Source organism: Chiloscyllium punctatum, chromosome 35 (assembly GCF_047496795.1).
Source record: "Chiloscyllium punctatum isolate Juve2018m chromosome 35, sChiPun1.3, whole genome shotgun sequence".
NCBI lineage: Eukaryota > Metazoa > Chordata > Chondrichthyes > Orectolobiformes > Hemiscylliidae > Chiloscyllium > Chiloscyllium punctatum.
The window spans coordinates 30,543,149-30,567,453 of NC_092773.1; positions in this window are offsets into that span (position 1 = coordinate 30,543,149).

Below are 24,305 nucleotides of genomic sequence, written 5' to 3' on the forward strand. Positions count from 1 at the left end.
GGTGGGGATAGGTCTGTCCCTGTATAACACTGGGGTACAGTACTGGTGGGGACGGGTCTGTCCCTGTATAACACTGGGGTACAGTACTGGTGTGGACAGGTCTGTCAGTGTATAACACTGGGGTACGGTACTGGTGGGCACAGGTCTGTCAGTGTATAACACTGGGGTACAGTACTGGTGGGGACGGGTCTGTCACTGTATAACACTGGGGTACAGTCCTGGTGGGGGACCGGTCTGTCAGTGTATAACACTGGGGTACAGTACTGGTGGGGACGGGTCTGTCCCTGTATAACACTGGGGTCCAGTTCTGGTGGGGACGGGCCTGTCACTGTATAACACTGGGGTACAGTACTGGTGGGGACAGGTCTGTCATTGTAGAACACTGGGGTACAGTACTGGTGGGGATGGGTCTGTCCCTGTATAACACTGGGGTACAGTACTGGTGGGGACGGGTCTGTCACTGTATAACACTGGGGTACAGTACTGGTGGGGACAGGTCTGTCACTGTATAACACTGGGGTACAGTCCTGGTGGGGACAGGTCTGTCCCTGTATAACACTGGGGTAGAGTACTGGTGGGGACGGGTCTGTCACTGTATAACACTGGGGTACAGTACTGGTGGGGACAGGTCTGTCCCTGTATAACACTGGGGTACAGTACTGGTGGGGACAGGTCTGTCCCTGTATAACACTGGGGTACAGTCCTGGTGGGGACAGGTCTGTCGCTGTATAACACTGGGGTACAGTACTGGTGGGGACAGGTCTGTCGCTGTATAACACTGGGGTACAGTACTGGTGGGGACAGGTCTGTCGCTGTATAACACTGGGGTACAGTACTGGTGTGGACAGGTCTGTCAGTGTACAACACTGGGGTACGGTACTGATGGGGACAGGTCTGTCAGTGTATAACCGTGGGGGACAGTACTGGTGGGGACGGGTCTTTCCCTGTATAACACTGGGGTAGAGTACTGGTGGGGACAGGTCTGTCACTGTATAACACTGGGGTACAGTACTGGTGGGGACAGGTCTGTCCCTCTATAACACTGGGGTACAGTACTGGTGGGGACAGGTCTGTCCCTGTATAACACTGGGGTACAGTACTGGTGGGGACAGGTTTGTCCCTGTATAACAGTGGGGTAGAATACTGGTGGGGACGGGTCTGTCACTGTATAACACTGGGGTACAGTACTGGTGGGGACAGGTCTGTCCCTGTATAACACTGGGGTACAGTCCTGGTGGGGACCGGTCTGTCCCTGTATAACACTGGGGTACAGTACTGATGGGGACAGGTCTGTCAGTGTATAACACTGGGGTACAGTACTGGTGGGGACGGGTCTTTCCCTGTACAACACTGGGGTGCAGTACTGGTGGGGACAGGTCTGTCCCTGTATAACACTGGGGTACAGTACTGGTGGGGACGGGTCTGTCCCTGTATAACACTGGGGTACAGTACTGGTGTGGACAGGTCTGTCAGTGTATAACACTGGGGTACGGTACTGGTGGGGACAGGTCTGTCAGTGTATAACACTGGGATACAGTACTGGTGGGGACAGGTCTGTCCCAGTATAACACTGGGGTACAGTACTGGTGGGGACAGGTTTGTCCCTGTATAACACTGGGGTACAGTACTGGTGGGGACAGGTCTGTCCCTGTATAACACTGGGGTACAGTACTGGTGGGGACAGGTCTGTCCCTGTATAACACTGGGATACAGTACTGGTGGGGACAGGTCTGTCCCTGTATAACACTCGGGTACAGTTCTGGTGGGGACAGGTCTGTCCATGGAAAACACTGGGGTACAGTACTGGTGGGGACAGGTCTGTCCCTGTATAACACTGGGGTACAGTACTGGTGGGGACAGGTCTGTCCCTGTATAACACTGGGGTACAGTACTGGTGGGGACAGGTCTGTCCCTGTATAACACTGGGGTACAGTACTGGTGGGGACAGGTCTGTCCCTGTATAACACTGGGTACAGTACTGGTGGGGACAGGTCTGTCAGTGTATAACACTGGGGTACAGTACTGGTGGGGACAGGTCTGTCCCTGTATAACACTGTGGTACAGTACTGGTGGGGACAGGTCTGTCCCTGTATAACATTGGGGTACAGTACTGGTGGGGACAGGTCTGTCACTGTATAACACTGGGGTACAGTACTGGTGGGGACAGGTCTGTCCCTGTCTAACACTGGGGTACAGTACTGGTGGGGACAGGTCTGTCACTGTATAACGCTGGGGTACAGTACTGGTGGGGACAGGTCTGTCCCTGTATAACACTGGGGTACAGTACTGGTGGGGACAGGTCTGTCCCTGTATAACACTAGGGTACAGTACTGGTGGGGACGGGTCTGTCAGTGTATAACACTGGGGTACAGTACTGGTGGGGACAGGTCTGTCCCTGTAGAACACTGGGGTACAGTACTGGTGGGGACAGGTCTGTCCCTGTATAACACTGTGGTACAGTACTGGTGGGGACAGGTCTGTCACTGTATAACACTCGGGTACAGTACTGGTGGGGACAGGTCTGTCCCTGTATAACACTACGGTACAGTACTGGTGGGGACAGGTCTGTCCCTCTATAACACTGGGGTACAGTACTGGTGGGGACAGGTCTGTCCCTGTATAACACTGGGGTACAGTACTGGTGGGGACAGGTCTGTCCCTGTATAACACTGGTGTACAGTACTGTTGGGGACAGGTCTGTCCCTGTATAACACTGGGGTACAGTACTGGTGGGGACGGGTCTGTCCCTGAATAACACTGGGGTACAGTACTGGTGGGAACGGGTCTGTCCCTGTATAACACTGGGGTACAGTCCTGGTGGGGACAGGTCTGTCCCTGTATATCACTGGGGTAGAGTACTGGTGGGGACAGGTCTGTCCCTGTATAACACAGGGGTACAGTACTGTTGGGGACAGGTCTGTCCCTGTATAATACAGGGGTACAGTACTGGTGGGGACAGGTCTGTTACTGTATAACACTGGCGTACAGTACTGTTGGGGACGGGTCTGTCCCTGTATAACACTGGGGTAGAGTACTGGTGGGGACAGGTCTGTCAGTGTATAACACTGGGATACAGTACTGGTGGGGACAGGTCTGTCCATGTATAACACTGGGGTACAGTACTGGTGGGGACAGGTCTGTCCCTGTATAACACTGGGGTACAGTACTGGTGGGGACAGGTCTGTCCCTGTATAACACTGGGGTACAGTACTGGTGGGGACAGGTCTGTCCCTGTATAAGATTGGGGTACAGTACTGCTGGGGACAGGTCTGTCACTGTTTCACACTCGGGTACAGTACTGGTGGGGACAGGTCTGTCCATGTATAACACTGGGGTACAGTACTGGTGGGGACAGGTCTGTCACTGTATAACACTGGGGTACAGTACTGGTGGGGACAGGTCTGTCACAGTATAACACTGGGGTACAGTCCTGGTGGGGACAGGTCTGTCCCTGTATAACACTGGGGTAGAGTACTGGTGGGGACGGGTCTGTCACTGTATAACACTGGGGTACAGTACTGGTGGGGACAGGTCTGTCCCTGTATAACACTGGGGTACAGTACTGGTGGGGACAGGTCTGTCCCTGTATAACACTGGGGTACAGTCCTGGTGGGGACAGGTCTGTCGCTGTATAACACTGGGGTACAGTACTGGTGGGGACAGGTCTGTCGCTGTATAACACTGGGGTACAGTACTGGTGGGGACAGGTCTGTCCCTGTATAACACTGGGGTACAGTACTGTTGGGAACAGGTCTGTCCCTGTATAGTACAGGGGTACAGTACTGGTGGGGACAGGTCTGTCACTGTATAACACTGGGGTACAGTACTGGTGGGGACAGGTCTGTCTCTGTATAACACTGGGGTACAGTACTGGTGGGGACAGGTCTGTCTCTGTATAACACTGGGGTACAGTACTGTTGGGGACGGGTCTGTCCCTGTATAACACTGGGGTACAGTACTGGTGGGGACGGGTCTGTCAGTGTATAACACTGGGGTACGGTACTGATGGGGAGAGGTCTGTCAGTGTATAACAGTGGGGTACAGTACTGGTGGGGACGGGTCTTTCCCTGTATAACACTGGGGTAGAGTACTGGTGGGGACAGGTCTGTCACTGTATAACACTGGGGTACAGTACTGGTGGGGACAGGTCTGTCACTGTATAATGCGGGGGTACAATACGATTGGGGACCGGTCTGTCCCTGTATAACACTGGGGTACAGTACTGGTGGGGACAGGTCTGTCCCTGCATAACACTGGGGTACAGTAGTGGTGGGGACGGGTCTTTCCCTGTATAACACTGGGGTACAGTACTGGTGGGGACAGGTCTGTCACTGTATAACACTGGGTTACAGTACTGGTGGGGATAGGTCTGTCACTGTATAACACTGGGGTACAGTACTGGTGGGGACAGGTCTGTCCCTGTATAACACTGGGGTACAGTACTGGTGGGGACAGGTCTCTCCCTGTATAACACTGGGGTACAGTACTGGTGGGGACAGGTCTTTCCCTGTATAACACTGGGGTACAGTACTGGTGGGGACAGGTCTGTCACTGTATAACACTGGGGTACGGTACTGGTGGGGACAGGTCTGTCCCTGTATGACGCTGGGGTACAGTACTGGTGGGGACGGGTCTGTCACTGTATAACACTGGGGTACAGTACTGGTGGGGACAGGTCTGTCATTGTATAACTCTGGGCTACAGTCCTGGTGGGGACAGGTCTGTCCCTGTATAACACTGGGGTAGAGTACTGGTGGGGACGGGTCTGTCCCTGTATAACACTGGGGTACAGTACTGGTGGGGACAGGTCTGTCCCTGTATAACACTGGGGTACAGTACTGGTGGGGACAGGTCTGTCCCTGTTTCACACTGGGGTACAGTACTGGTGTGGACAGGTCTGTCCCTGTATAAGATTGGGGTACAGTACTGTTGGGGACGGGTCTGTCCCTGTTTCACACTGGGGTACAGTACTGGTGTGGACAGGTCTGTCAGTGTATAACAGTGGGGCACAGTACTGGTGGGGACGGGTCTTTCCCTGTATAACACTGGGGTACAGTACTGGTGTGGACAGGTCTGTCAGTGTATAACACTGGGGTACGGTACTGATGGGGACAGGTCTGTCAGTGTATAACAGTGGGGTACAGTACTGGTGGGGACAGGTCTGTCTCTGTATAACACTGGGGTACAGTACTGGTGGGGACAGGTCTGTCACTGTATAACACTGGGGTACAGTACTGATGGGGACAGGTCTGTCAGTGTATAACACTGGGGTACAGTACTGGTGGGGACAGGTCTGTCTCTGTATAACACTGGGGTACAGTACTGGTGGGGACAGGTCTGTCACTGTATAACACTGGGGTACAGTACTGGTGGGGACAGGTCTGTCAGTGTATAACACTGGGGCACAGTACTGGTGTGGACAGGTCTGTCAGTGTATAACACTGGGGTACGGTACTGGTGGGGACAGGTCTGTCAGTGTATAACACTGGGGTACAGTACTGGTGTGGACAGGTCTGTCAGTGTATAACACTGGGATACGGTACTGGTGGGGACAGGTCTGTCCCTGTATAACACTGGGGTACAGTACTGGTGGGGACGGGTCTGTCACTGTATAACACTGGGGTACAGTACTGGTGGGGGACCGGTCTGTCAGTGTATAACACTGGGGTACAGTACTGGTGGGGACGGGTCTGTCCCTGTATAACACTGGGGTACAGTACTGGTGGGGACGGGTCTGTCACTGTATAACACTGGGGTACAGTACTGGTGGGGACAGGTCTGTCACTGTAGAACACTGGGGTACAGTACTGGTGGGGACGGGTCTGTCCCTGTATAACACTGGGGTAGAGTACTGGTGGGGACGGGTCTGTCACTGTATAACACTGGGGTACAGTACTGGTGGGGACAGGTCTGTCACTGTATAACACTGGGGTACAGTCCTGGTGGGGACAGGTCTGTCCCTGTATAACACTGGGGTAGAGTACTGGTGGGGATGGGTCTGTCACTGTATAACACTGGGGTACAGTACTGGTGGGGACAGGTCTGTCCCTGAATAACACTGGGGTACAGTACTGGTGGGGACAGGTCTGTCCCTGTATAACACTGGGGTACAGTCCTGGTGGGGACAGGTCTGTCGCTGTATAACACTGGGGTACAGTACTGGGGGGGTACAGGTCTGTCACTGTGTAACACTGGGGTACAGTCCTGGTGGGGACAGGTCTGTCGCTGTATAACACTGGGGTACAGTACTGGTGGGGACAGGTCTGTCGCTGTATAACACTGGGGTACAGTACTGGTGGGGACAGGTCTGTCCCTGTATAACACTGGGGTACAGTACTGGTGTGGACAGGTCTGTCAGTGTATAACACTGGGGTACGGTACTGATGGGGACAGGTCTGTCAGTGTATAACAGTGGGGTACAGTACTGGTGGGGACGGGTCTTTCCCTGTATAACACTGGGGTAGAGTACTGGTGGGGACAGGTCTGTCAGTGTATAACACTGGGTTACGGTACTGGTGGGGACAGGTCTGTCAGTGTATAACGCTGGGATACAGTACTGTTGGGGAAAGGTCTGTCCCTGTATAACACTGGGGTACAGTACTGGTGGGGACAGGTTTGTCCCTGTATAACACTGGGGTACAGTACTGGTGGGGACAGGTCTGTCCCTGTATAACACTGGGGTAGAGTCCTGGTGGGGACGGGTCTGTCAGTGTATAACACTGGGGTACAGTACTGGTGGGGACAGGTCTGTCCCTGTATAACACTGGGGTACAGTACTGGTGGGGACAGGTCTGTCCCTGTATAAGATTGGGGTACAGTACTGGTGGGGACAGGTCTGTCCCTGTATAACACTCGGGTACAGTACTGGTGGGGACAGGTCTGTCCCTGTATAACACTGGGGTACAGTACTGGTGGGGATAGGTCTGTCAGTGTATAACACTGGGGTACAGTACTGGTGGGGACAGGTCTGTCCCTGTATAACACTGGGGTACAGTACTGGTGGGGATGGGTCTGTCCCTGTATAACACTGGGTACAGTACTGGTGGGGACAGGTCTGTCCCTGTATAACACTGGGGTACAGTCCTGGTGGGGACAGGTCTGTCACGGTATAACACTGGGTACAGTACTGGTGGGGTCAGGTCTGTCACTGTATAACACTGGGGTACAGTCCTGGTGGGGACAGGTCTGTCCCTGAATAACACTGGGGTACAGTACTGTTGGGGACAGGTCTGTCCCTGTATAACACTGGGGTACAGTACTGGTGTGGACAGGTCTGTCACTGTATAACACTGGGGTACAGTACTGGTGGGAACGGGTCTGTCCGTGTATAACACTGGGGTACAGTACTGGTGGGGACAGGTCTGTCCCTGTATAACACTGGGGTACAGTACTGTTGGGGACAGGTCTGTCCCTGTATAATACAGGGGTACAGTACTGGTGGGGACAGGTCTGTTACTGTATAACACTGGGGTACAGTACAGTTGGGGACGGGTCTGTCCCTGTATAACACTGGGGTAGAGTACTGGTGGGGACAGGTCTGTCACTGTATAACACTGGTGTACAGTACTGGTGGGGACGGGTCTGTCCCTGTATAACACTGGGGTACAGTACTGGTGTGGACAGGTCTGTCCGTGTATAACACTGGGGTACGGTACTGGTGGGGACAGGTCTGTCAGTGTATAACACTGGGATACAGTACTGGTGGGGACAGGTCTGTCCCTGTATAACACTGGGGTACAGTACTGGTGGGGACAGGTCTGTCACTGTATAACACTGGGGTACAGTACTGGTGGGGACAGGTCTGTCCCTGTATAACACTGGGGTACAGTACTGGTGGGGACAGGTCTGTCCCTGTATAACACTGGGGTACAGTACTGGTGGGGACAGGTCTGTCCGTGTATAAGATTGGGGTACAGTACTGGTGGGGACAGGTCTGTCCCTGTATAACACTCGGGTACAGTACTGGTGGGGACAGGTCTGTCCCTGTATAACACTGGGGGACAGTACTGGTGGGGACAGGTTTGTCCCTGTATAACACTGGGGTACAGTACTGGTGGGGACAGGTCTGTCAGTGTATAACACTGGGGTACAGTACTGGTGGGGACGGGTCTGTCACTGTATAACACTGGGGTACAGTACTGGTGGGGACAGGTCTGTCCCTGTATAACACTGGGGTACAGTACTGGTGGGGACAGGTCTGTCCGTGTATAAGATTGGGGTACAGTACTGGTTGGGACAGGTCTGTCCCTGTATAACACTCGGGTACAGTACTGGTGGGGACAGGTCTGTCAGTGTATAACACTGGGGTACAGTACTGGTGGGGACAGGTCAGTCCCTGTATAACACTGGGGTACAGTACTGGTGGGGACGGGTCTGTCCCTGTATAACACTGGGTACAGTACTGGTGGGGACAGGTCTGTCACTGTATAACACTGGGTACAGTACTGGTGGGGACAGGTCTGTCACTGTATTACACTGGGGTACAGTCCTGGTGGGGACAGGTCTGTCACGGTATAGCACTGGGGTACAGTACTGGTGGGGACGGGTCTGTCCCTGTATAACACTGGGGTACAGTACTGGTGTGGACAGGTCTGTCACGGTATAACAATGGGGTACAGGACTGGTGGGGACAGGTCTATCCCTGTATAACACTGGGGTACAGTACTGGTGGGGTTGGGTCTGTCCCTGTATAACACTGGGGTACAGTACTGGTGGGGACGGGTCTGTCCCTGTATAACACTGGGGTACAGTACTGGTGGGGACAGGTCTGTCAGTGTATAACACTGAGGTACAGTACTGCTGGGGACAGGTCTGTCCCTGTGTAACAATGGGGTTCCGGACTGGAGGGGGCGGGTTTGTCACTGTATAACACTGGGGTACAGTACTGGTGGGGACAGGTCTGTCACTGTATAACACTGGGGTACAGTACTGGTGGGGGCGGGATTGTCCCTGTATAACACTGGGGTACAGTACTGGTGGGGACAGGTCTGTCCCTGTGTAACACTGGGGTACAGTACTGGTGGGGACGGGTCTGTCAGTGTATAACACTGGGGTACAGTACTGGTGGGGACAGATCTGTCAGTGTATAACACTGGGGTACAGTACTGGTGGGGATGGGTCTGTCCCTGTATAACACTGGGGTACAGTACTGGTGGGGACAGGTCTGTCCCTGTATAACACTGGGGTACAGTACTGGTGGGGACGGGTCTGTCAGTGTATAACACTGGAGTACAGTACTGGTGGGGAAGGGTCTGTCCCTGTATAACACTGGGGCAAAGTACTGGTGGGGGCGGGTTTGTCACTGTATAACACTGGGTTACAGTACTGGTGGGGACGGGTCTGTCACTGTATAACACTGGGATACGGTACTGGTGGGGACAGGTCTGTCCCTGTATAACACTGGGGTACAGTACTGGTGGGGAGTGGTCTGTCAGTGTATAACACTGGGGTACAGTACTGGTGGGGACAGGTCTGTCAGTGTATAATACTGGGGTACAGTACTGGTGGGGACAGGTCTGTCAGTGTATAACACTGGGGTACAGTACTGGTGGGGACAGGTCTGTCACTGTATAACACTGGGGTACAGTACTGGTGGGGACAGGTCTGTCATTGTATAACACTGGGGTACAGTACTGGTGGGGATAGGTCTGTCCCTGTATAACACTGGGGTACAGTACTGGTGGGGATAGGTCTGTCCCTGTATAACACTTGGGTACAGTACTGGTGGGTACAGGTCTGTCACTGTATAACACTGGGGTACAGTCCTGGTGGGGACAGGTCTGTCCCTGTATAACACTGGGGTAGAGTACTGGTGGAGATGGGTCTGTCACTGTATAACACTGGGGTACAGTACTGGTGGGGACAGGTCTGTCCCTGAATAACACTGGGGTACAGTACTGGTGGGGACAGGTCTGTCATTGTATAACACTGGGGTACAGTACTGGTGGGGATAGGTCTGTCCCTGTATAACACTGGGGTACAGTACTGGTGGGGATAGGTCTGTCCCTGTATAACACTGGGGTACAGTACTGGTGGGGACAGGTCTGTCACTGTATAACACTGGGGTACAGTCCTGGTGGGGACAGGTCTGTCCCTGTATAACACTGGGGTAGAGTACTGGTGGGGATGGGTCTGTCACTGTATAACACTGGGGTACAGTACTGGTGGGGACAGGTCTGTCCCTGAATAACACTGGGGTACAGTACTGGTGGGGACAGGTCTGTCCCTGTATAACACTGGGGTACAGTCCTGGTGGGGACAGGTCTGTCGCTGTATAACACTGGGGTACAGTACTGGGGGGGTACAGGTCTGTCACTGTGTAACACTGGGGTACAGTCCTGGTGGGGACAGGTCTGTCGCTGTATAACACTGGGGTACAGTACTGGTGGGGACAGGTCTGTCGCTGTATAACACTGGGGTACAGTACTGGTGGGGACAGGTCTGTCCCTGTATAACACTGGGGTACAGTACTGGTGTGGACAGGTCTGTCAGTGTATAACACTGGGGTACGGTACTGATGGGGACAGGTCTGTCAGTGTATAACAGTGGGGTACAGTACTGGTGGGGACGGGTCTTTCCCTGTATAACACTGGGGTAGAGTACTGGTGGGGACAGGTCTGTCAGTGTATAACACTGGGTTACGGTACTGGTGGGGACAGGTCTGTCAGTGTATAACACTGGGATACAGTATTGTTGGGGAAAGGTCTGTCCCTGTATAACACTGGGGTACAGTACTGGTGGGGACGGGTCTGTCAGTGTATAACACTGGGGTACAGTACTGGTGGGGATAGGTCTGTCATTGTATAACACTGGGGTACAGTACTGGTGGGGACGGGTCTGTCCCTGTATAACACTGGGGTACAGTACTGGTGGGGACAGGTCTGTCCCTGTACAACACTGGGGTACAGTACTGGTGGGGACGGGTCTGTCAGTGTATAACACTGGAGTACAGTACTGGTGGGGAAGGGTCTGTCCCTGTATAACACTGGGGCAAAGTACTGGTGGGGGCGGGTTTGTCACTGTATAACACTGGGTTACAGTACTGGTGGGGACGGGTCTGTCACTGTATAACACTGGGATACGGTACTGGTGGGGACAGGTCTGTCCCTATATAACACTGGTGTACAGTACTGGTGGGGACGGGTCTGTCAGTGTATAACACTGGTGTACAGTACTGGTGGGGACGGGTCTGTCCCTGTATAACACTGGGGTACAGTACTGGTGGGGACAGGTCTGTCCCTGTATAACACTGGGGTACAGTACTGGGGGGGACAGGTCTGTCACTGTATAACACTGGGTTACAGTACTGGTAGGGACGGGTCTGTCACTGTATAACACTGGGGTACAGTACTGGTAGGGACGGGTCTGTCACTATATAACACAGAGGTACAGTACTGGTGGGGACAGGTCTGTCCCTGTGTAACACTGGGGTACAGCACTGGTGGGGAGAGGTCTGTCCCTGTGTAACACTGGGGTACGGTACTGGTGGGGACAGGTCTGTCACTGTATAACACTCGGGTACAGTACTGGTGGGGACAGGTCTGTCATTGTATAACACTGGGGTACAGTACTGGTGGGGACAGGTCTGTCCCTGTATAACACTGGGGTACAGTACTGGTGGGGACAGGTCTGTCAGTGTATAACACTGGGGTACAGTACTGGTGGGGACAGGTCTGTCACTGTATAATACGAGGGTACAATACCATTGGGGACCGGTCTGTCCCTGTATAACTGTGGGGTACAGTACTGGTGGGCACAGGTCTGTCAGTGTATAACACTGGGGTACAGTACTGGTGGGGAGAGGTCTGTCATTGTATAACACTGGGGTACAGTACTGGTGGGGACAGATCTGTCCCTGTATAACACTGGGGTACAGTACTGGTGGGGACAGGTCTGTCAGTGTATAACACTGGGGTACAGTACTGGTGGGGACAGGTCTGTCCCTGTCTAACACTGGGGTACAGTACTGGTGGGGACAGGTCTGTCCCTGTATAAGACTGGGGTAATGTACTGGTGGGGACAGGTTTGTCACTGTTTCACACTCGGGTACAGTACTGGTGGGGACAGGTCTGTACCTGTATAACACTGGGGTACAGTACTGGTGGGGACAGGTCTGTCCCTGTATAACACTGGGGTACAGTACTGGTGGGGACAGGTCTGTCAGTGTATAACACTGGGGTACAGTACTGGTGGGGACAGGTCTGTCCCTGAAAAAACACTGGGGTACAGTACTGGTGGGGACAGGTCTGTCCCTGTATAACACTGGGGTACAGTACTGGTGGGGACAGGTCTGTCAGTGTATAACACTGGGGTACAGTACTGGTGGGGACAGGTCTGTCACTGTATAACACTGGGGTACAGTACTGGTGGGGACAGGTCTGTCCCTGTATAACACTGGGGTACAGTACTGGTGGGGACAGGTCTGTCAGTGTATAACACTGGGGTACAGTACTGGTGGGGACAGGTCTGTCCCTGTATAACACTGGGGTACAGTACTGGTGGGGACAGGTCTGTCAGTGTATAACACTGGGGTACAGTACTGGTGGGGACGGGTCTGTCACTGTATAACACTGGGGTACAGTACTGGTGGGGACAGGTCTGTCAGTGTATAACACTGGGGTACAGTACTGGTGGGGACAGGTCTGTCAGTGTATAACACTGGGGTACAGTACTGGTGGGGACAGGTCTGTCAGTGTATAACACTGGGGTACAGTACTGGTGGGGACAGGTCTGTCACTGTATAACACTGGGGTACAGTACTGGTGGGGACAGGTCTGTCAGTGTATAACACTGGGGTACAGTACTGGTGGGGACAGGTCTGTCCCTGTATAACACTGGGGTACCGGACTGGAGGGGGCGGGTTTGTCACTGTATAACACTGGGGTACAGTACTGGTGGGGACAGGTCTGTCACTGTATAACACTGGGGTACAGTACTGGTGGGGACAGGTCTGTCAGTGTATGACACTGGGGTACAGTACTGGTGGGGACAGGTCTGTCCCTGTATAACACTGGGGTACAGTACTGGTGGGGACAGGTCTGTCAGTGTATAACACTGGGGTACAGTACTGGTGGGGACGGGTCTGTCAGTGTATAACACTGGGGTACAGTACTGGTGGGGACAGGTCTGTCAGTGTATAACACTGGGGTACAGTACTGGTGGGGACAGGTCTGTCAGTGTATAACACTGGGGTACAGTACTGGTGGGGACAGGTCTGTCCCTGTATAACACTGGGGTACAGTACTGGTGGGGACAGGTCTGTCACTGTATAACACTGGGGTACAGTCCTGGTGGGGACAGGTCTGTCCCTGAATAACACTGGGGTACAGTACTGGTGGGAACGGGTCTGTCCCTGTATAACACTGGGGTACAGTCCTGGTGGGGACAGGTCTGTCCCTGTATATCACTGGGGTAGAGTACTGGTGGGGACAGGTCTGTCCCTGTATAACACAGGGGTACAGTACTGTTGGGGACAGGTCTGTCCCTGTATAATACAGGGGTACAGTACTGGTGGGGACAGGTCTGTTACTGTATAACACTGGCGTACAGTACTGTTGGGGACGGGTCTGTCCCTGTATAACACTGGGGTAGAGTACTGGTGGGGACAGGTCTGTCACTGTATAACACTGGGGTACAGTACTGATGGGGACAGGTCTGTCAGTGTATAACACTGGGGTACAGTACTGGTGGGGACGGGTCTTTCCCTGTACAACACTGGGGTGCAGTACTGGTGGGGACAGGTCTGTCCCTGTGTAACACTGGTGTACAGTACTGGTGGGGACGGGTCTGTCCCTGTATAACACTGGGGTACAGTACTGGTGTGGACAGGTCTGTCAGTGTATAACACTGGGGTACGGTATTGGTGGGGACAGGTCTGTCAGTGTATAACACTGGGATACAGTACTGGTGGGGACAGGTCTGTCCCTGTATAACACTGGGGTACAGTACTGGTGGGGACAGGTCTGTCACTGTATAACACTGGGGTACAGTACTGGTGGGGACAGGTCTGTCCCTGTATAACACTGGGGTACAGTACTGGTGGGGACAGGTCTGTCCCTGTATAACACTGGGGTACAGTACTGGTGGGGACAGGTCTGTCCGTGTATAAGATTGGGGTACAGTACTGCTGGGGACAGGTCCGTCCCTGTGTAACAATGGGGTACCGGACTGGAGGGGGCGGGTTTGTCACTGTATAACACTGGGGTACAGTACTGGTGGGGACAGGTCTGTCACTGTGTAACACTGGGGTACAGTACTGGTGGGGACGGGTCTGTCACTGTATAACACTGGGGTACAGTACTGGTGGGGACAGGTCTGTCCCTGTATAACACTGAGGTACAGTACTGCTGGGGACAGGTCTGTCCCTGTGTAACAATGGGGTACAGTACTGGTGGGGGCGGGATTGTCACTGTATAACACTGGGGTACAGTACTGCTGGGGACAGGTCTGTCCCTGTGTAACAATGGGGTACCGGACTGGAGGGGGCGGGTTTGTCACTGTATAACACTGGGGTACAGTACTGGTGGGGACAGGTCTGTCACTGTATAACACTGGGGTACAGTACTGGTGGGGGCGGGATTGTCCCTGTATAACACTGGGGTACAGTACTGGTGGGGACAGGTCTGTCCCTGTGTAACACTGGGGTACAGTACTGGTGGGGACGGGTCTGTCAGTGTATAACACTGGGGTACAGTACTGGTGGGGACAGGTCTGTCAGTGTATAACACTGGGGTACAGTACTGGTGGGGACGGGTCTGTCCCTGTATAACACTGGGGTACAGTACTGGTGGGGACAGGTCTGTCCCTGTATAACACTGGGGTACAGTACTGGTGGGGACGGGTCTGTCAGTGTATAACACTGGAGTACAGTACTGGTGGGGAAGGGTCTGTCCCTGTATAACACTGGGGTACAGTACTGGTGGGGGCGGGTTTGTCACTGTACAACACTGGGTTACAGTACTGGTAGGGACGGGTCTGTCACTGTATAACACTGGGGTACAGTACTGGTAGGGACGGGTCTGTCACTATATAACACAGAGGTACAGTACTGGTGGGGACAGGTCTGTCCCTGTGTAACACTGGGGTACAGCACTGGTGGGGAGAGGTCTGTCCCTGTGTAACACTGGGGTACGGTACTGGTGGGGACAGGTCTGTCACTGTATAACACTCGGGTACAGTACTGGTGGGGACAGGTCTGTCATTGTATAACACTGGGGTACAGTACTGGTGGGGACAGGTCTGTCACTGTATAATACGAGGGTACAATACCATTGGGGACCGGTCTGTCCCTGTATAACTGTGGGGTACAGTACTGGTGGGGACAGGTCTGTCAGTGTATAACACTGGGGTACAGTACTGTTGGGGACAGGTCTGTCCCTGTCTAACACTGGGGTACAGTACTGGTGGGGACAGGTCTGTCAGTGTATAACACTGGGGTACAGTACTGGTGGGGACAGGTCTGTCAGTGTATAACACTGGGGTACAGTACTGGTGGGGACAGGTCTGTCACTGTATAACACTGGGGTACAGTACTGGTGGGGACAGGTCTGTCAGTGTATAACACTGGGGTACAGTACTGGTGGGGACAGGTCTGTCAGTGTATAACACTGGGGTACAGTACTGGTGGGGACAGGTCTGTCACTGTATAACACTGGGGTACAGTACTGTTGGGAACAGGTCTGTCCCTGTATAACACTGGGGTACAATACTGGTGGGGACAGGTCTGTCCCTGTTTCACACTGGGGTACAGTACTGGTGGGGACGGGTCTGTCACTGTATAACACTGGGGTACAGTACTGGTGGGGACAGGTCTGTCACTGTATGACACTGGGGTACAGTACTGGTGGGGACAGGTCTGTCAGTGTATAACACTGGGGTACAGTACTGGTGGGGACAGGTCTGTCGCTGTATAACACTGGGGTACAGTACTGGTGGGGACAGGTCTGTCGCTGTATAACACTGGGGTACAGTACTGGTGGGGACAGGTCTGTCCCTGTATAACACTGGGGTACAGTACTGGTGTGGACAGGTCTGTCAGTGTATAACACTGGGGTACGGTACTGATGGGGACAGGTCTGTCAGTGTATAACAGTGGGGTACAGTACTGGTGGGGACGGGTCTTTCCCTGTATAACACTGGGGTACAGTACTGGTGGGGACAGGTTTGTCCCTGTATAACACTGGGGTACAGTACTGGTGGGGACAGGTCTGTCCCTGTATAACACTGGGGTAGAGTCCTGGTGGGGACGGGTCTGTCAGTGTATAACACTGGGGTACAGTACTGGTGGGGACAGGTCTGTCCCTGTATAACACTGGGGTACAGTACTGGTGGGGACAGGTCTGTCCCTGTATAAGATTGGGGTACAGTACTGGTGGGGACAGGTCTGTCCCTGTATAACACTCGGGTACAGTACTGGTGGGGACAGGTCTGTCCCTGTATAACACTGGGGTACAGTACTGGTGGGGATAGGTCTGTCAGTGTATAACACTGGGGTACAGTACTGGTGGGGACAGGTCTGTCCCTGTATAACACTGGGGTACAGTACTGGTGGGGATGGGTCTGTCCCTGTATAACACTGGGTACAGTACTGGTGGGGACAGGTCTGTCCCTGTATAACACTGGGGTACAGTCCTGGTGGGGACAGGTCTGTCACGGTATAACACTGGGTACAGTACTGGTGGGGTCAGGTCTGTCACTGTATAACACTGGGGTACAGTCCTGGTGGGGACAGGTCTGTCCCTGAATAACACTGGGGTACAGTACTGTTGGGGACAGGTCTGTCCCTGTATAACACTGGGGTACAGTACTGGTGTGGACAGGTCTGTCACTGTATAACACTGGGGTACAGTACTGGTGGGAACGGGTCTGTCCCTGTATAACACTGGGGTACAGTACTGGTGGGGACAGGTCTGTCCCTGTATAACACTGGGGTACAGTACTGTTGGGGATGGGTCTGTCCCTGTATAACACTGTGGTACAGTACTGGTGGGGACGGGTCTGTCAGTGTATAACACTGGAGTACAGTACTGGTGGGGAAGGGTCTGTCCCTGTATAACACTGGGGCAAAGTACTGGTGGGGGCGGGTTTGTCACTGTATAACACTGGGTTACAGTACTGGTGGGGACTGGTCTGTCACTGTATAACACTGGGATACGGTACTGGTGGGGACAGGTCTGTCCCTGTATAACACTGGGGTACAGTACTGGTGGGGAGTGGTCTGTCAGTGTATAACACTGGGGTACAGTACTGGTGGGGACAGGTCTGTCAGTGTATAACACTGGGGTACAGTACTGGTGGGGACAGGTCTGTCAGTGTATAACACTGGGGTACAGTACTGGTGGGGACAGGTCTGTCACTGTATAACACTGGGGTACAGTACTGGTGGGGACAGGTCTGTCATTGTATAACACTGGGGTACAGTACTGGTGGGGATAGGTCTGTCCCTGTATAACACTGGGGTACAGTACTGGTGGGGATAGGTCTGTCCCTGTATAACACTTGGGTACAGTACTGGTGGGTACAGGTCTGTCACTGTATAACACTGGGGTACAGTCCTGGTGGGGACAGGTCTGTCCCTGTATAACACTGGGGTAGAGTACTGGTGGGGATGGGTCTGTCACTGTATAACACTGGGGTACAGTACTGGTGGGGACAGGTCTGTCCCTGAATAACACTGGGGTACAGTACTGGTGGGGACAGGTCTGTCATTGTATAACACTGGGGTACAGTACTGGTGGGGATAGGTCTCTCCCTGTATAACACTGGGGTACAGTACTGGTGGGGATAGGTCTGTCCCTGTATAACACTGGGGTACAGTACTGGTGGGGACAGGTCTGTCACTGTATAACACTGGGGTACAGTCCTGGTGGGGACAGGTCTGTCCCTGTATAACACTGGGGTAGAGTACTGGTGGGGATGGGTCTGTCACTGTATAACACTGGGGTACAGTACTGGTGGGGACAGGTCTGTCCCTGAATAACACTGGGGTACAGTACTGGTGGGGACAGGTCTGTCCCTGTATAACACTGGGGTACAGTCCTGGTGGGGACAGGTCTGTCGCTGTATAACACTGGGGTACAGTACTGGGGGGGTACAGGTCTGTCACTGTGTAACACTGGGGTACAGTCCTGGTGGGGACAGGTCTGTCGCTGTATAACACTGGGGTACAGTACTGGTGGGGACAGGTCTGTCGCTGTATAACACTGGGGTACAGTACTGGTGGGGACAGGTCTGTCCCTGTATAACACTGGGGTACAGTACTGGTGTGGACAGGTCTGTCAGTGTATAACACTGGGGTACGGTACTGATGGGGACAGGTCTGTCAGTGTATAACAGTGGGGTACAGTACTGGTGGGGACGGGTCTTTCCCTGTATAACACTGGGGTAGAGTACTGGTGGGGACAGGTCTGTCAGTGTATAACACTGGGTTACGGTACTGGTGGGGACAGGTCTGTCAGTGTATAACACTGGGATACAGTATTGTTGGGGAAAGGTCTGTCCCTGTATAACACTGGGGTACAGTACTGGTGGGGACAGGTTTGTCCCTGTATAACACTGGGGTACAGTACTGGTGGGGACAGGTCTGTCCCTGTATAACACTGGGGTAGAGTCCTGGTGGGGACGGGTCTGTCACTGTATAACACTGGGGTACAGTACTGGTGGGGCCAGGTCTGTCCCTGTATAACACTGGGGTACAGTACTGGTGGGGACAGGTCTGTCCCTGTATAAGATTGGGGTACAGTACTGGTGGGGACAGGTCTGTCCCTGTATAACACTCGGGTACAGTACTGGTGGGGACAGGTCTTTCCATGTATAACACTGGGGTACAGTACTGGTGGGGACAGGTCTGTCAGTGTATAACACTGGGGTACAGTACTGGTGGGGACAGGTCTGTCCCTGTATAACACTGGGGGACAGTACTGGTGGGGACAGGTTTGTCCCTGTATAACACTGGGGTACAGTACTGGTGGGGACAGGTCTGTCCCTGTATAACACTGGGGTACAGTACTGGTGGGGACAGGTCTGTCCCTGTATAACACTGGGGTACAGTACTGGTGGGGACAGGTCTGTCCCTGTATAAGATTGGGGTACAGTACTGGTGGGGACAGGTCTGTCCCTGTATAACACTGGGGTACAGTACTGGTGGGGATAGGTCTGTCAGTGTATAACACTGGGGTACAGTACTGGTGGGGACAGGTCTGTCCCTGTATAACACTGGGGTACAGTACTGGTGGGGATGGGTCTGTCCCTGTATAACACTGGGTACAGTACTGGTGGGGACAGGTCTGTCACGGTATAATACTGGGTACAGTACTGGTGGGGACAGGTCTGTCACTGTATAACACTGGGGTACAGTCCTGGTGGGGACAGGTCTGTCCCTGAATAACACTGGGGTACAGTACTGTTGGGGACAGGTCTGTCCCTGTATAACACTGGGGTACAGTACTGGTGTGGACAGGTCTGTCACTGTATAACACTGGGGTACAGTACTGTTGGGGACGGGTCTGTCCCTGTATAACACTGGGGTACAGTCCTGGTGGGGACAGGTCTGTCCCTGTATAACACTGGGGTACAGTTCAGTTGGGGACGGGTCTGTCCCTGTATAACACTGGGGTAGAGTACTGGTGGGGACAGGTCTGTCACTGTATAACACTGGGGTACAGTACTGATGGGGACAGGTCTGTCAGTGTATAACACTGGGGTACAGTACTGGTGGGGACGGGTCTGTCCCTGTACAACACTGGGGTGCAGAACTGGTGGGGACAGGTCTGTCCCTGTATAACACTGGGGCACAGTACTGGTGGGGACGGGTCTGTCCCTGTATAACACTGGGGTACAGTACTGGTGGGGACGGGTCTGTCCCTGTATAACACTGGGGTACAGTACTGGTGTGGACAGGTCTGTCAGTGTATAACACTGGGGTACGGTACTGGTGGGGACAGGTCTGTCAGTGTATAACACTGGGATACAGTACTGGTGGGGACAGGTCTGTCCCTGTATAACACTGGGGTACAGTACTGGTGGGGACAGGTCTGTCACTGTATAACACTGGGGTACAGTACTGGTGGGGACAGGTCTGTCCCTGTATAACACTGGGGTACAGTACTGGTGGGGACAGGTCTGTCCCTGTATAACACTGGGGTACAGTACTGGTGGGGACAGGTCTGTCCGTGTATAAGATTGGGGTACAGTACTGGTGGGGACAGGTCTGTCCCTGTATAACACTCGGGTACAGTACTGGTGGGGACAGGTCTTTCCATGTATAACACTGGGGTACAGTACTGGTGGGGACAGGTCTGTCCCTGTATAACACTGGGGTACAGTACTGGTGGGGGACAGGTCTGTCCCTGTATAACACTGGGGTACAGTACTGGTGGGGACGGGTCTGTCCCTGTATAACACTGGGGTACAGTACTGGTGGGGACAGGTCTGTCAGTGTATAACACTGGGGTACAGTACTGTTGGGGACAGGTCTGTCACTGTATAACACTGGGGTACAGTACTGGTGGGGACAGGTCTGTCACTGTATAACACTGGGTACTTTACTGGTGGGGACAGGTCTGTCACTGTATAACACTGGGGTACAGTCCTGGTGGGGACAGGTCTGTCACGGTATAACACTGGGGTACAGTACTGGTGGGGACGGGTCTGTCCCTGTATAACACTGGGGTACAGTACTGGTGTGGACAGGTCTGTCACGGTATAACACTGGGGTACAGGACTGGTGGGGACAGGTCTGTCCCTGTATAACACTGTGGTACAGTACTGGTGGGGATGGGTCTGTCCCTGTATAACACTGGGGTACAGTATTGGTGGGGACGGGTCTGTCACTGTATAACACTGGGGTACAGTACTGGTGGGGACAGGTCTGTCACTGTATAACACTGGGGTACAGTACTGGTGGGGGCGGGATTGTCCCTGTATAACACTGGGGTACAGTACTGGTGGGGACAGGTCTGTCCCTGTGTAACACTGGGGTACAGTACTGGTGGGGACGGGTCTGTCAGTGTATAACACTGGGGTACAGTACTGGTGGGGATAGGTCTGTCATTGTATAACACTGGGGTACAGTACTGGTGGGGACGGGTCTGTCCCTGTATAACACTGGGGTACAGTACTGGTGGGGACAGGTCTGTCCCTGTACAACACTGGGGTACAGTACTGGTGGGGACGGGTCTGTCAGTGTATAACACTGGAGTACAGTACTGGTGGGGAAGGGTCTGTCCCTGTATAACACTGGGGCAAAGTACTGGTGGGGGCGGGTTTGTCACTGTATAACACTGGGTTACAGTACTGGTGGGGACGGGTCTGTCACTGTATAACACTGGGATACGGTACTGGTGGGGACAGGTCTGTCCCTATATAACACTGGTGTACAGTACTGTTGGGGACAGGTCTGTCACTGTATAACACTGGGTTACAGTACTGGTAGGGACGGGTCTGTCACTGTATAACACTGGGGTACAGTACTGGTAGGGACGGGTCTGTCACTATATAACACAGAGGTACAGTACTGGTGGGGACAGGTCTGTCCCTGTGTAACACTGGGGTACAGCACTGGTGGGGAGAGGTCTGTCCCTGTGTAACACTGGGGTACGGTACTGGTGGGGACAGGTCTGTCACTGTATAACACTCGGGTACAGTACTGGTGGGGACAGGTCTGTCATTGTATAACACTGGGGTACAGTACTGGTGGGGACAGGTCTGTCCCTGTATAACACTGGGGTACAGTACTGGTGGGGACAGGTCTGTCAGTGTATAACACTGGGGTACAGTACTGGTGGGGACAGGTCTGTCACTGTATAATACGAGGGTACAATACCATTGGGGACCGGTCTGTCCCTGTATAACTGTGGGGTACAGTACTGGTGGGCACAGGTCTGTCAGTGTATAACACTGGGGTACAGTACTGGTGGGGAGAGGTCTGTCATTGTATAACACTGGGGTACAGTACTGGTGGGGACAGATCTGTCCCTGTATAACACTGGGGTACAGTACTGGTGGGGACAGGTCTGTCAGTGTATAACACTGGGGTACAGTACTGGTGGGGACAGGTCTGTCCCTGTCTAACACTGGGGTACAGTACTGGTGGGGACAGGTCTGTCCCTGTATAAGACTGGGGTAATGTACTGGTGGGGACAGGTTTGTCACTGTTTCACACTCGGGTACAGTACTGGTGGGGACAGGTCTGTACCTGTATAACACTGGGGTACAGTACTGGTGGGGACAGGTCTGTCCCTGTATAACACTGGGGTACAGTACTGGTGGGGACAGGTCTGTCAGTGTATAACACTGGGGTACAGTACTGGTGGGGACAGGTCTGTCCCTGAAAAAACACTGGGGTACAGTACTGGTGGGGACAGGTCTGTCCCTGTATAACACTGGGGTACAGTACTGGTGGGGACAGGTCTGTCAGTGTATAACACTGGGGTACAGTACTGGTGGGGACAGGTCTGTCACTGTATAACACTGGGGTACAGTACTGGTGGGGACAGGTCTGTCCCTGTATAACACTGGGGTACAGTACTGGTGGGGACAGGTCTGTCAGTGTATAACACTGGGGTACAGTACTGGTGGGGACAGGTCTGTCCCTGTATAACACTGGGGTACAGTACTGGTGGGGACAGGTCTGTCAGTGTATAACACTGGGGTACAGTACTGGTGGGGACGGGTCTGTCACTGTATAACACTGGGGTATAGTACTGGTGGGGACAGGTCTGTCAGTGTATAACACTGGGGTACAGTACTGGTGGGGACAGGTCTGTCAGTGTATAACACTGGGGTACAGTACTGGTGGGGACAGGTCTGTCACTGTATAACACTGGGGTACAGTACTGGTGGGGACAGGTCTGTCAGTGTATAACACTGGGGTACAGTACTGGTGGGGACAGGTCTGTCCCTGTATAACACTGGGGTACAGTACTGGTGGGGACAGGTCTGTCACTGTATAACACTGGGGTACAGTACTGGTGGGGACAGGTCTGTCACTGTATAACACTGGGGTACAGTACTGGTGGGGACAGGTCTGTCAGTGTATGACACTGGGGTACAGTACTGGTGGGGACAGGTCTGTCCCTGTATAACACTGGGGTACAGTACTGGTGGGGACAGGTCTGTCAGTGTATAACACTGGGGTACAGTACTGGTGGGGACGGGTCTGTCAGTGTATAACACTGGGGTACAGTACTGGTGGGGACAGGTCTGTCAGTGTATAACACTGGGGTACAGTACTGGTGGGGACAGGTCTGTCAGTGTATAACACTGGGGTACAGTACTGGTGGGGACAGGTCTGTCCCTGTATAACACTGGGGTACAGTACTGGTGGGGACAGGTCTGTCACTGTATAACACTGGGGTACAGTACTGGTGGGGACAGGTCTGTCACTGTATAACACTGGGGTACAGTCCTGGTGGGGACAGGTCTGTCCCTGAATAACACTGGGGTACAGTACTGGTGGGAACGGGTCTGTCCCTGTATAACACTGGGGTACAGTCCTGGTGGGGACAGGTCTGTCCCTGTATATCACTGGGGTAGAGTACTGGTGGGGACAGGTCTGTCCCTGTATAACACAGGGGTACAGTACTGTTGGGGACAGGTCTGTCCCTGTATAATACAGGGGTACAGTACTGGTGGGGACAGGTCTGTTACTGTATAACACTGGCGTACAGTACTGTTGGGGACGGGTCTGTCCCTGTATAACACTGGGGTAGAGTACTGGTGGGGACAGGTCTGTCACTGTATAACACTGGGGTACAGTACTGATGGGGACAGGTCTGTCAGTGTATAACACTGGGGTACAGTACTGGTGGGGACGGGTCTTTCCCTGTACAACACTGGGGTGCAGTACTGGTGGGGACAGGTCTGTCCCTGTGTAACACTGGTGTACAGTACTGGTGGGGACGGGTCTGTCCCTGTATAACACTGGGGTACAGTACTGGTGTGGACAGGTCTGTCAGTGTATAACACTGGGGTACGGTATTGGTGGGGACAGGTCTGTCAGTGTATAACACTGGGATACAGTACTGGTGGGGACAGGTCTGTCCCTGTATAACACTGGGGTACAGTACTGGTGGGGACAGGTCTGTCACTGTATAACACTGGGGTACAGTACTGGTGGGGACAGGTCTGTCCCTGTATAACACTGGGGTACAGTACTGGTGGGGACAGGTCTGTCCGTGTATAAGATTGGGGTACAGTACTGGTGGGGACAGGTCTGTCCCTGTATAACACTCGGGTACAGTACTGGTGGGGACAGGTCTTTCCATGTATAACACTGGGGTACAGTACTGGTGGGGACAGGTCTGTCA